Source organism: Trichosurus vulpecula, chromosome 4, assembly GCF_011100635.1.
Source record: "Trichosurus vulpecula isolate mTriVul1 chromosome 4, mTriVul1.pri, whole genome shotgun sequence".
NCBI lineage: Eukaryota > Metazoa > Chordata > Mammalia > Diprotodontia > Phalangeridae > Trichosurus > Trichosurus vulpecula.
Genome location: NC_050576.1, coordinates 195,090,750 through 195,106,311, shown reverse-complemented (window position 1 = coordinate 195,106,311; position 15,562 = coordinate 195,090,750).

Below are 15,562 nucleotides of genomic sequence, written 5' to 3'. Positions count from 1 at the left end.
AAATCTTTGCCTCCTTGACTTAAAGAATGCTTGGGTCTACGAATTCATTCCAGGTGGCCTTGCCTTGGGAATTTTGGTTTGGGATTTCTATATCCCTGGGTTCATTTCTCCTTTGGTTTGAGATTTCTACATCCCTGGGTTCATTTCTCCCTCTACATTTCAATCCTTAATCAATACCTAGAAGTCACTGGCAACCACTATGAGACCAATGGGACTAGCCAAATAACTCTCCCAGTGGAGATGCTATTTCCAGCCGAGAGCAGGCCCAGAGAAGGGAGTGATGATGCCTTCAGAAATTATGGATGTTTCTACATTCGCCTCTGGATGTGCTTCTGACTTTTCAGACTTCATCACCATGCCTCAATCCGCAGTCTGACCCTAGAACACCCATTAGGCTCTATGGCCTTCTCACTCTAAAACATCCTTCTCTTCTGCTGGGCCTTCTCTGGTGAATTTTTCCCAGGGCCTTCATTTTGGACCAGGGTACAAGCTAGTTAATCTTTATTCCCCACCTGGCTATGCTTCTGACTCCAGATTTCAACACATATTGAAGTGCAACACATGCAACTCCCATGCAACACACCCCACCAGCTGCCCCCCCACCCCACCCCCAAGTCCTCCATGCCTGATACCTTTATCACTGCCACCCCACCTCTACTTTCTAGATACCTTGTGTGTGTTGTTAGATTACAATCTCCTTGAGCCCAGGAAGTATCTTTTTTTGCTTGTGTTTGTATCCTTAGCATTTAGCTAAAGACACATAATTAATGCTTAGTAAATATTTCTTGCCTACTTTGCCTGTAGAATTGAAAGTGTGCATTGTTTTTCCACAAGCATGTCCTGGATCCACATTCCTTCATGTATGATTCCTATGCATGCCTACTCTCCCCATTAATGGTGTGTGTATTTGTAGGAGCATGTGTCCTAAGTTTGAGGGGAATATTCTCTTGCAACATTTCTTACTGTGCTTTTTCGTTAAATGCCTTTTCTTTTTTCTTTTCTTTTTCTTTTTTTTTTTGTGTGTGTGGTTACTAACCTTACTGGCTGAATTCTTGGCATTGTAAGGTAAAAGCTTTTCTCATAAGGCAAGGACATTTTGGGGGTGTGGGGTGGAACATAATAGAATAAGATTCATGTAATTTGCTGGTTCTTTTTCATGCACTCTCTGTGTTAAACTGAATGGAATTTTCTTTTTTTATTTAATATATTTAGTTTTCAGCATTGATTTTCACAAGAGTTTGAATTACAAATTTTCTCCCCATTTCTACCCTTCCCCCCACTCCAAGATGGTATATATTCTGGTTGCCCTGTTCCCCAGTCAGCCCTCCCTTCTGTCACCCCACTCCCCTCCCATTCCCTTTTCCCTTCCTTTCTTGTAGGGCTAAATGCTTTTTCTTTAATCTAATTTGTGCTCCCTCATTGCTTAAAGAAAAAAATAAGCATCAGTAAGAATTCATTATAGTTTTGAGTGGACATGGCACCTTGAACATCCTGTACTTGTTCTGAGGGCCCCACATGTGAAAGTAGAAAGGTGACAGGTGCTACAGGTTATTGGGGTTTTTTTTTAATTTTATAGGGTTTAAGAAGGAATGAACTTTGGTAGTAAAAGTTTTGTGGACCAGTCAATATTTACTACAGATCCATATAGTTCCACAGACCAGCATTTGGGAAAAACTGAATCATAGGATCATATGTTTAGAGCTAGAAGGAGCCTTAGAGGTAATCAAGAGTATTTCCCTATTTGTACAGATGAAGAAACTAAGGGCCAGAGATATTAAGTGATTTGCCCAAGATCACAGAGGTAGAATACAAGTCCTTTTTTTCAGATGAGAAAACTATATCCAGGATTAGCTACACAGTTAGCCTGGAAGAATTAGGACTAAAACTCAGTTCTTCTGCTTCCTACTCCAGTGTTCTTTCCACTATAAAACTAATAATAATCTAGTATTAATTATTCAGTCTTTCAAAAACTATTCATATCATCCTTCTCCTCTTCATGGTCATCATCAAAGAGGTCGTTGACTGTAAAGCCTCAGCAAATCATCTTTCGATCTTTCTCATAATTTCTCCTATATTACTTTTTTTCAAAAGAAACTTAAACATTAATACTTCATAGTTCTATGCAAGTTACTGGAGAATTTATATGTTTACTATAGGTTTGAGTTGACAACATGTAGTTTAATTCAGTACCAGGTCAACAAAACACCACAGTATGTACTAGGTCTATATCCAAAAAGAGATTCCCCCCAAAAGGGGAAAGGAACTATTTATACTAAAATATTTATAGCAGTTCTTTTTTGTGGTAGCAAAGAATTGGAGATTGAGGTTATGTCCATCAATTAAAGAATGACTGAACGAGTTGTGGTATATGATTGTAATGGAATACTATTGTGCTACAAGGATGATTACAGAAAAGCCTGTAAAGACTTACATGAGTTGATGGAAAGTGAAGTGAGCAGAAACAAGAGAACATTGTACATAGTAACAGCAATATTATACAACGATAAACTGTGAATGATTTTCGCAGTAAAAAATGATCCAAGACAATTCCAAAGGACTTGTGATGAAAAATGCTATCCACCTTCAGAGAAAGAACTGTTGGAGTCTGAATGCATATCAAAACATACTATTTTTTACTTTACTTTTTCATGGGCTTTTTTTGTCTGCGTTTTCTTTCACAACATGGAAATATTTTTGCATAATTGCACGTGTATAACTTATATCAAATTACTTACCATGGGAGGAGGGGAAGAAAGAGAATTTGAACTCAAAATTTAAAAAACAAATGTAAAAAATTGTTTTTACATGCAATTGGAACAAATAAAATGTCATTTAAAAACACCGCAATATGGAATTATGCAGTAGTATAGCTATCGTTGCAAGATGAAAAATATTTATCATTTCAAATGAAAGTATCAATGTTGCAAAAGATTGTGGAGAAATCCTAAAGTCATCAGATCTCTTCGATTTCAATTCAATTCAACAACTTTTTTTGAAGCGTCTAATGCATCTAAGGCATGGGGATACAAAGGCAAGAATGAAAGCTGTGAAAGAGACGAAGGGGGAAGCTGTGATGATATAAAGGCAAAAATGAAACTATCTCTACCCTTAAGCTGATGTTCTCCTGGAGGAAAAAACATGAGCAAAGATCAGCGGATGCAAAATTTATTTGTGCCACCTATTTGGACGAGGAGCTGGAAGTGTGGCTGAAGAAGGTTGCTTATAGGTCAAGATAGAAGCGCTCAGTGTGCTATGATTCGAAGACAATACAAGCTATGACTATATTTGAAAGATAAGTTTTCCCTTCCCTTCTATCCTAAAGGAAAGGAGAGAGCTGAAATACCAAAAGAGACAAAAAGTGAGCAACAATTCTGGGGGGAAGATTTTGGGAGGTATGAAAGCAGGGTACTGCTGCAACGATGAGAAGGCAGCCGATGGTGGGGGGAAGTAGGAAGACTCACTACCTGTTCTTACCACAGCCTTCATACCTGGAATGGGCCAGGCCTGACTGAGGCCAGTCTTATACCTCAGGTTTGATGTTGGGATGACATGAGATACTCACAACCCATCCAACAGTTATTCACCTATAGCAAGAGAACGATATTTAGCCGGGATATAGCATTGACTCAGCTGAACATAGCTTTCTTGTGCCAGTGCTGGTCATGTTGGTCTGCCAACCAGAAACCTCCAGAGGAGCTGCAGCTTCTTGTGCTGGGTCCTTTTGTACTCAAGTGACCAGGAAGTTATGTCATTCTACCTTGACAAAGTTTGGAACCACTGATCTAGATGGTGTTACTGGGTCATTATTCACTTCCAAGTGGACAGTTGTCTTCCCCTCACTTATCAATAATCCTCAGATTAAGATTCTTTTCTATGACACTAAAACAACCAATCAAAAGAGTCAATGCATTCCAAAAACTCAACATAATTGATTTTCAATTTTCATTACATTTTGTTGATATTATGAAGCCACATATTTTGTGTCTAGATATGGAAGATAAACTTGTTTCATACATACTCAAATCTAGCCTAGGGGAAAACTTCACTGATGGAACAGAGGCACCCTTACACTTTAACCCAGGACTCTTTCTCATCAATCATACAGTGAATAAGTGTTCTAGACTTGGAGTCAGGAGACACTTGGATTCCAAACTTGCTTCTTATAGTTATTGACCATGAATAGAACTGAAACAAGGATGGAGCAATGGAATGTTTCCCTGGAGCACCAAAATTTAGAGGGTATACAAATTTAACACAAGCAATCCCTCAATTCTTGTTGTTGTCCTTTGTTTTTGAAGAGGACCAGTGACATCATGGAGTGATGTCTTAATGGGTATGATTGGATTTAAGTGAAGCAGTTGCACCAAGTTTTCAGCCTCACTTCCAGAGTCATCAAAGTCCAGTGGGAAGACAAAGGTCAGGACAACTGGCAATAGCCTGGGATGCAGTGGATAACTTTGGCATCTTTAATGTCTGATCAAGCTCTAAATGTTCCACAATGCTCACTTCAGTCATTTTCATGACCACTGGAAAAAATTGTTCTCATCTGCTCATTTTGCCAGGGGAAGTCTTCATATGCTTGGGGTAGACATTCCCCTAACTCACCAACAAATCTGAGGCTTGTTGGTCACCCTCAACCTAGTTTAGCCTGTCTGCTGAGACAGTTTTACAAGGGTGTGGCCACTATGCATAATACAGCTTCTCAGAGCCACAGGTGAGAGAGTTGGATAAAAGGTGGACACCAAAGGTGAATGAGCAGCCCTGAAAAGGGCTTGGCAAGTCCTCACATCACAGGTGCTAGTCCTCCCTGAACACCCCATAAACCCTTTCAGTAGTTTGGAAACAATTGAACTTAGCACAACTTAGTAAGCAAGAATAATTAATTACAATAGGAAGCTACTTAATCCCCACTCTCCTTCACTGAATTTGGCTTAGTTACTTCTGTTCTTCTTGTTCTCATACAGAATTATGTCATGACTCTTGCCATGAAAAACTCACCTAACCTATCTAAGCCTCATTTAATACCAATAGTAGTACCCTACAGACATGATGTGAAAATAAAATGAGACAGTGTATGCAAAGCTCTATGTTAATCTTAAAGTACTATATGTCAGCTCTTATTAAATGATCATAGCCCCACAAATGTCCAGCCTTCCCTTCCTTCTCCTGTGCAATTGCTGAAACTTCATAAAGTTCTGGCCTCATGTGCTTCATTGGTGAAGCTTGAGGAGGGAAAAGTTGGGAAATAATAGAGAACAAACTTTGATAGGCATTATCTAATTTTATCCTCATGAAAACTCTGTGAAGTAGTCAAGGGCATTTTATAGATGAGGAAATTGAACCTTAGTGAGATTAAGTTGCCATCTGGTCAGTAAGTGTTAGGGCTGGGAGCATCATCTTCATGTTGTCCAACATTTTGTTGGCTTTTTTTTTTAACACAGCAGCGTATTAGATTGCTGTCATTGGATTTAGATGGAGTGGTTCATGGAACTTTAAAAAGTAGCATATGTAGGGTAAAGAGCTCTGCATTTAGAGTCAAATACCTAAGTTTATATCCAACTTCTGCTGTTTATTACCTTTGTGACCTTCGTCAAGTCACTTAATGTATCTTATGTCTCAATTTCCTCCTCCATAAAATATGGGATTGGATTAGATGGTGACTAAGGCCTGTTCCAGTTCTAATATTACAGTCTAATCCAAACTTATTTTGCAGAGGAGGAAACTATCTTTAGTTAACAGTGACTTTTAGGTCCTCTTCCTGTGTTATAACTAACAACTCCAAGTCCTATAAGGACAATTTGGGTATTTTTTTCCTCTCAGTATCTTAATTTGAATTTCATCACATTAAAAACCACCTGCCCACCCACTCACTTTTAAAAGCTTTTCCTTCAATTTGCCTCTACTAACTTGGTTTTTCACCACATGGAGGAGTTAATTGTCATTTGTGAATGCAGAGGTTTCATTGGGCTCTCCTTCCTCCAAAATATTTATAAAAATGTTATACAAAACTGGTGAACCTTGGCAAACCCCTATTATTCCTAAAGTTGTTCGAATCTAAACTGCACTGTTTATGTTTCTCCATACAGAGAGGAACCCATTTATTCTCATTCTTTGTTAATCCACATTCTCCCCTGGAATCATCCATTCATTCCTTAAGCAAATGTTGACTACATATAGGACTTTTTCAAGGTATTAGGAGGGAAAGGGAAGAAAGCCAAAAGTAACAGAAGGATTTCCCAGCAGTCAGCATATACTTAGATTCTGGTTTGGCAAAGGTTTAGTGAGTAGTAAAGCAAAGGAGATCATTGCCAAAGATGGTATTGTAAGGATCACCAGGATTGAGGAGGCAAGAGAAAGTGAGTGGGTCAACATATAACACAGAGACAGGGAGAATTAAGGTCAGGAGAGGTTTGACTATGCCCCCCAAAGCCTTGACATTTGGAAAGGGAGAACAAAGAACAGTAACAAAGGGAAGAGAGAGGTGAGAGTTAGGAATGGTGTTAATCTTTTGGACAGTGGATCGCAAATGATGTCTCAGAATCTCAAGGGTTTTCAGAACCTACTTAGTCCAGCCTGTACTTGACTAAAAATACCTTTTCTGACATCACTGACTAGTGGTCATCTAACATCTAGCTTTTATATAAAAATCTACAGTGAGGGGGAACACCAGCAACAGCACCAGCACTAGCACTCATATAAATCAATACTTCAGCAAATCTTCAATCTTATTAATGTGGGTACTCTCTTCAACAGTATTGATTCCAATGCTCATCCTATGTAAATCTTGTCCACATTTTCCTTCCTTCGATCCACCCAAGATGCTGGAGGCCTTCTTTGTATATTTGATGTAAATCAGTGCAGCCCTCAGGCAGTTCATTTGTTATCTCTCACAAATTTATTTTTCTCTATTATGAACTCAATCATCAACAAACCAAATATTCTAATATAAAAAGGATAAAGAAAGGATTGTATGTAGAACTTCTATTATTTACAATTAGTTTTTCTTTAAATGTATTTTAAATTTTACACAGTAGTAACAAAAGTGGCCAGTTGGGTACTCTTCTGAACTTCTTATTGTTTTCTTATGTATATTTCTTAATATTTTTACTGATGCTTTTTTCCCCCATATCTATCATTTCCCACAATTTGGAGTGTTCTTTCACATGGTTATTGGTTTGCATTTCTTCTTTTGAAAAAAGCCTTTATAAAGGGGATTCTGGGAAGATGGCAGAGTAGGTTGGAAAACTCTAGACCCTCCAAATTTCCTCTACAAAAAAAGACAGACCATTGCCTCATAGTGAAAGTGGAGGAACAGAAATAGACAAAAGTTGGGGTAAAGCAGTTGCCCTCCTAAGACAGCTTGAGAGGCCCTCAGGGAAGACTTGACCTCCTGGGGCAGAAATTTGTCTGACTGAAGTACAAACACCCCCTGACAGACTCTGCTGGATCAACAAACAATAAGCTCTGGGAGCCGCTGGGTGGGAGCAGCAGCCTCTACCTCAAGAACTTTCACCTCATGGACAGTGTAGGGGTCAGACAGCTGAGCAGGGGAAGATTGAAGGACCCCCTGGTATCAGGCGATGCTAGGCCCAGCTATGCTGACCAGACACTGGATCTAGGCTGTAGCTGTGGGCAAGAAGGAGCAAGCATATGCCCAGTGAGTGTGGTAGAAGAGGGGCAGCGACCCTACTGGCTATGGGCACTTGCAGAAGACTGGAATCCCTGGTTTCAGTTCCAGGGCAGAGGGGAGAGCTGAAGTTTGGCACCCCTAGAGGGACCACGGAGAGCAAGAGCACTTGCTGGACAGTGTAGCTGGGGGCCCTAGATGTGACTTAGGAATTGAGAGGAGTGCCTGAGGTAGGGCCCTTATAGAACTCAGAAAATAACAGTTAGAAAGACTTGAAGCCTGAGGCACTATTCCTCACACCTTGGGACTAGACCCTGATTACAATAATAAGCTGCTAAAAATAAAATAAAAATAAAAATGAGTAGACAGCTACTATGGGGATAGAGAAGATCTAGGCTCATATTCAGAGGAAGATAATAAAGTTTTTAAAAAGCCACTCCTTTTTCAAAGAGAAATGTCAAGTGGTCAGAAGGCCAAAAAGAGTTCTTGGAAGAACTTAAAAAGGACTTTAAAAATCAAGTAAGAGAGATTAGGGGAAAATTAAGGAAAAAAAATTAGAGTAATCCAAGAAAATTATGAAAAGAAAGTCAATCAACTGGAAAAAAAGATCCAAAAACTTAAGGAAGAAAATTACTTCTTGAAAACTAGAATTGGGCAAGGGGAAGCTAATGATGTTATAAGACACCAAGAAATAATAAAACAAAATCAAAAGAATGAAAAAATAGAAGAGAAAGTGAAATATCTCATTAGAGAAACAACTGATCTGGAGAAGAGATGGAGAGACAATATAAGAATTGTTGGACTATCTGAAAGTTACAATCAAAAAAAGAATATTGATACAGCATTCTTTTTTTTTTTTGAGGGGGGAAGGCAGGACAATTGGGGTTAAGTTACTTGCCCAAGGTCACACAGCTGGTAAATTTGTCAAGTGTTGGGGGCTGTATTTGAACTCAGGTCCTCTTGACTCCAGGGCTGGTGCTCTGCTCACTGCACCACCTAGCTGCCCCTCTTGATACAGTATTACAAGAAATTATTAAGGAAAATTGCCCTGAAGTTCTAGAACAAGAAGGTAAAGCAGAAAGAGAAAAAAAAAAACCCACTGATCACCACCTGAAAGAGATCCCAGAAGGAAAACTTACAAGAATATCATAGTGAAGTTTCAAAGTTCCTAGGTTAAGGAGAAAATATTATAAGCAATAAGAAAAAAAATTTAAATACTGCAGACTACAATCATGATCACACAACACTTAGCAGTTAAAAGACTGTAGGTCTTGGAACACTATATTTTGAAGAGCAAAACAGCTGGGGTTGCAACCAAAAATAACTTACCCTGCAAAGTTAAGTGTATTCTTGAAAAAAAGAAAGGATATTTAACAAACTCAAAGACTTTCAGATATTTGTGACCAAAAAAACCAAAAAAACAAACCAGAACTTAATGGAAAATTAAACAGATAATATCCAGGGGAAATATTAGGTAAACATTAAAGACCAATTATAAGGGGCTCAATAAGGTCAAACTGTTTACTTCTTACATGTGAAAATGTTAGTGAGGGTCATCATTCCTTGGGCAGTTTGAAAGAAAGGCTTCTGCTGAGTTGAGTATGATGGGATGGTTCTAAAAAATAAAACTGGCTAGGGAGAGGTAAAAAGGAGCAATTATTTCATAGAAAGGAGGTGTGAAAGAGAGAACTGACATAGAAGAAGTTCGTGGGGATAGAGGGCTTATAGTGCTGGAACCTTATGCTCATCAGAAATGGGTTAAAGAGGAAACAACACATACATCTAGAAGAGTATAAAAGTTTCTAAATTTATAAAGGAATAAGAGGGCAAGGGGATAGGATAAAGGGAGTGACTTGTAGAAGGGTATGTAGATTAAGAATTAGAAGGGTGGAGGAAACGATAAGGGAGGGACTCAGGTGGGTGGATAGATTCAGATGGGGGGGACGGATTAGGGAGGGACTCTTAGAGGGGTGGGCAGATTAGGGAATGGGAAGGCCAGGTTGTGCTTAGAAGGAAATTCTATTTGTGAGGAGGGAGAGGTTAAATAGGCTGAGAAGAATACTGAGAAAAAATAGGAAAGAGGGAAATACATAACTAGTTCTTATAACTTTGGGTATGAATGGGATGAATTTACCCATAAAAGAAAAACAGATAGCACAATGGGTTAAAAATCTGAATTCAACGATATGTTGCTTACAAGAAACACAATAAAAAATGAGAGATACACACAGAATTCCAATAAAGGGCTAGGGAAGAATTTATTATGCTTCCCCTGTTATTAAAAAAAAAAAAAAGCAGGGGTAAAGATCATGATCTCAGACAAAGTTAAAGCTAAATTAGATTTAATTAAAAGAGAAAAACAGGAAAACTGCACAACGTGTTGGCAATATTATTCAATTTTGTTTTAGACCATTTAAAATAATTATAGACAGTATAAAATACCTCAGCATACACCTGCCAAAACAGAACTAAGAACTACATTAACATAATTACAAAACACTCTTTATACAAAGGCAGATTTAAACAATTGGAGAATTATTAATTGTTCATGGGTAGGAAAAGTCAATATAATAAAAATGACAATTTTACCTAACTAATCTATTTATTCAATGCCATCCCAATTAGATTACTAAAAATTTATTTTACTGAGTTAGAAAAATAATAACAAAATTCATTTGGAAGAATAAAAGGTCAAGAATTTCAAAGAAGCTAATGAAAAAAATGTAAAAGAAGGAGTACCAGCAGTACCAGATTTCAAAGTATATTATAAGGCAGTAAATATCAAAACTATCTGGTACTAACTAGGAAATAGAAAGGTAGATCAGTGCAACAGAGTAGACCCAGAACACACAGTAGTAAAGGATTATAGTTACTTTGTGTTTGACAAATACAAAGATTTAAGTTTTAGGGTTAAGAATTCATTATTTGGTAAAAATTGTTGGGAAAGCTGGAAAATAGTCTGGCAGAAATTGGGCACAGAACAATATCTTAAACCATGTGCTACAATAAGGTCAAAATGGATACATGATCTAGATATAAGGGAGATATCAATTAGAAGAACATGGAACATATTACCTATCAGACTCATGGATATGAGAACAATTTATGAAGAAACAAGAGAGGTATAAAATGGATAATTTCAACTATATTATATTTAGAAGTTTACAAATAAAACCACTGTAGCCAAGATTAGAAGGAAAGTAGAAAATTGGGGGAAAAACTTTCAGACACAGTCTCATATAAAGGTCTCATTTCTCAAATATATAAAGAACTTTCTCAAATTTGTAAGAATATGAGTCATTCCTCTATAGAAAAATGATCAGAGGATACTAGCAGTTTTTCAATGAAGAAATCAAAACTATATGTACCCATATGAAAAAATGCTCTAAATCATTATTGATGAAATGCAAATTAAAACAACTTTGAGATATCATCTTATACCTATCAGATTGACTAAAATGATAGATGTCCTTCAAATGGGGAGTGGCTAAACAAGTTGTGGTATATGATTGTGATGGAATATTGCTGTGATACAAGAAATGATGAGTTGCTTGATTTTAGAAAAACATGGAAAGACTTGGACCTATGAAGGAAGATGCTATCCACCTTCAGAGAAAGAATCAATAAATAGAAATATGTAGAGTATAGTCTTATGCTATTATATGTGTATACATATGTGTATATAGATATATGTATATATTATGCATGTGTATATATTAGTGTTTAAAATTGTAGCCTTCTCTAGGGTGAAGTGGGGAGGGAGAGAGAAAAAAATAAAAAATGCACAGCAGAGAACAAAAGAAAACTTAGAGGAAAGCACAGAAAAGCTGGGTACTTAGAAAATAATGTGTAGAATTTATTATATAGTTTTTTTAAAAAAGTAAACAGTTTGAAATGTAAATTTATTGTTTTATGTTGAATCCTCTCTTTATATGTATGCTGTGTACAAGGAAATGTTCTTTTTTTTCTCATTTTGTATTTAGTTAAAATGAATTTTAAAAGGAAAAAAATTAAAAAGAAAGAAAAAGATGAAGGGAGGGAGGAAGAAGGAAAGAAAGAAGAGAGGAAAGATGGAAAGGAGGAAGAGATTACAGAAGGGTAGTAACTTCTCTGTATTGAGATTTCAAGTCTTCATTTTCAGAATAAAACTGGAAACCTTCCTGAATTGGAAAAAAAAAAAAGCCTTTATAGAAGCTCCCCCTTATAACAAGGAGGCACATGGACAGAATGTTGGTCTTGGAGCCAGGAAGACTAAGTTTGAATCATGCCTCAGACACTTACTAGCTGTGTGACCCTGGGAAAGTCACTTAACCTCTCTCAGCCTTAGTTTCCTCATTTACAAATTGGGGATACTACCATCTACATCACAGGGTTGTTGTGAGGATCAAATATGATAACATAGGTAAAAGTACTTTGCAAAACTGAAAGTTCTATGTAAATGTTATTATTTCAACACCCTAGCCATTCTGAAAATGTCTCATTCTATACCTCCATTCTAACATCTTTCTGCCAAGAAGCAAAAGGTATGCTTCTTGTATTATTTATTAACCTAATTAATACATAATTGTATTATTGTATTAATTTGATGAAGTCATGACTAGTCACTTTAGTGATCAGAGTTGTGAAGTCTTTCAAAATTGTTGTTCTTTATATTATTATAGCAATCATGTAAATTGTTCTCCTGGTTCTGTTCTTCATTTTGCATCAGTTCATACAAATCTTCTCAAGTTTCTCTGAATTTTTCATATTCATAATTTTTTATAGTAAAAAATATTTCATTACATTTATTTACTATAATCTGTCCAACTATTCTTCAATTGATGAGCACCAATTTTATTTGTAGTTGTTTCCACAAAAAAAAGTTTTGTTATCAATATTTTTGTATGCTTGTGTCTTTTCTCTCTGTCTTGACCTCCTTTGATTATATGCCTAATAATGGTATTAGTGGATCAAAGGGTATGAACAATTTAATTCCAAACTGCTTGCCAAAATGGTTGAATCAACTTACAACTCCACCAAACTTGCAGTATTGTAACAGTTCTCTCAGAGCCCTTTTAGCATTTGCCATTTTCATCTTTTGCCATCTTACCAGGCAGCCATAAACCAGTGGCACAACAGATAGAGCACTAGGCCTAGAGCCAGGAATACCTGACTATTTGAAATATTCCGAAGTCAAATTCAGAGTCAAATCAAGTCACAGACACTTACTAGCTGTGTGACCTTGAGCAAGTTGCTTAACCTGTTTGCCTCAGTTTCCTCAACTGTAAAATGAAGATAATAGTAGCACCTGCCTCCTAGGGTAGATAATATTTGTAGAATGCTTAGTACAGTGTCTGGCCCCTAGTTGGTGCTTAATAAATAAATGTTAGTTATTTCTGTTATTGTTATCAATCCAACGGTTGTTAGGCGAAACTTCAGTGTTGTTTTAATTTGCATTTCTCTAATTATTAACGATTTGGAGTGTATTTTCATATGGTTTTGATGATTCCCATTTCTTCTTTTGAAAAATCCCTCCTTGCCAGATGATGAACTCATTTTTTTTTATCATCCAATCATTTCGTGGATGATATCCCTTGCACTATTTCTTATACATAAATAATCACTGGAATTATGCTATCTGGGCCCAGGTGGCTCTACTCATAACTTTGATTCTTCAGAGACTTTGAAATTCCAAGATTTGTGTGTGAATCAGTGAGAGGACATTTGTGTTAACAAAACAAACAAAAGGAATAAACAAGCAAACAAACCCTGTGCTTTTGTACAGGGAAGCAGTTCGGAGTGATTAGAAGCACTGCACAGTTACTCAAATGCAGTACAATTCTCTTCCTCCTATTTGATTCTGGTCCCAACTTATTTATTGTCCATCTGTAGGGTTTGTTTCAGATTTATGTATGAACAATGGACATTTTTTATCCATTTAGTTTTTCCTATATGGATTACTAAGTACATCTCTTTTGAGTAATCATAGATCCCATTGAAGAGGACCTAAAATATTCTGAGCCTTGGCATAATCAGCATAGTATCAAACCCAAACAGGTGTGTCTGGAGGACCTCACCATTCAAAGGGAAAACCCCTTCAATTTTCTCCTAGACATGCTGGGTTGTTTTATACATTACATGATGTTAAAAATAACTAATTAAGGAATCTTGTATGATGTTGAGATGTAAATGTAGAGAGAGTTACCAGGAATAGCTGAAGATATCTTCCTATACAAGGGGTAGATATCCTCATTGAGACCTAATTCTCAATTCCATCTTACAGATTTTTTTTTCTTTTTTCTTTTTTTTTATTTTCTTTTTTTTAATTTAATTTAAATTTATTTATTTAACATATTTGGTTTTCAGCATTGATTTTCACAACAGTTTGAATTACAGATTTTCTCCCCATTTCTACCCTCCCCCCACTCCAAGATGGCTTATATTCTGGTTGCCCTGTTCCCCAGTCAGCCCTCCCCTCTATCACCCCCCTCCCCTCTCATCCCCTTTTCCCTTCCCTATGTCTATGCCCCATTGCCTGTGTATCTTATTTTTTAGTTGCATGCAAAAACTTTTTTTGTTTTTGAACATCTGATTTTAAAACTTTGAGTTCCAAATTCTCTCCCCTCTTCCCTTCCCACCCAACCTCCCTAAGAAGTCGAGCAATTCAACCTAGGCCACGCATGTATCATTATGTATAACCCTTCCACAATACTCATGTTGTGAAAGGCTAACTACATTTTGCTCCTTCCCAACCCATCTCGCTTTATTGAATTTTCTCCCTTGACCCTGTCCCCTTTCCAAAGTGTTTGTTTTGATTACCTCCACCCCCATCTGCCCTCCCCTCCATCATCCCCCCGCCTTTTATTTTTTTTTTTTATCTTCCTCCCTCTTCTTTCCTGTGGGGTAAGATACCCAACTGAGTATGTATGGTATTCCCCCTCAGGCCAAATCTGATGAGAGCAAGGTTCACTCATTCCCCCCTCACCTGCCCTCTCCCCACCTCCCACAGAACTGCTTCCTCTTGCCACCTTTATGCGAGATAATCCACCCCATTCTATCTCTCCCTATCTCCCTCTCTCAGTATGTTGCTCTCTCATCCCTTAATTTCATTTTATTTCTTTTAGATATCTTCCCTTCATCTTCAACTCACCCCGTGTCTGCTCTCTCTCTTTTACATATATATATATATGTATATATATACACATACACATACATATATATATATACATACACATACATATATACACATATATATACATATGCAAAAACACACACACACATATATATACGCATACATATACACATAGATATATACATACATACATATTCACTTATATATATATACATAAACATATATATATATATATATACATATATATATATATATATGCATATTCCCTTCTACTACCCTAATACTGAGGTCTCATGAATCATACACATCATCTTTCCATGTAGGAATGTAAACAAAACAGTTCAACTTTAGTAAGTCCCTTGCAATTTCCGTTTCTTGATTACCTTTTCATGCTTCTCTTGATTCTTGTGTTTGAAAGTCAAATTTTCTATTCAGTTCTGGTCTTTTCACTGAGAAAGCTTGAAAGTCCTCTATTTTATTAAAAATCCATATTTTGCCTTGGAACATGATACTCAGTTTTGCTGGGTAGGTGATTCTAGGTTTTAATCCTAGCTCCATTGACCTCCAGAATATCGCATTCCAAGCCCTTCGATCTCTTAATGTACAAGCTGCCAGATCTTGGGTTATTCTGATTGGGTTTCCACAATACTCAAATTGTTTCTTTCTGGCTGCTTGCAGTATTTTCTCCTTTATCTGGGAGCTCTGGAATTTGGCGACAATATTCCTAGGAGATTTCTTTTTGGGATCTATTTGAGGAGGCGATCGATGGATTCTTTCAATTTCTATTTTGCCCTGTGGCTCTAGAATATCAGGGCAGTTCTCCT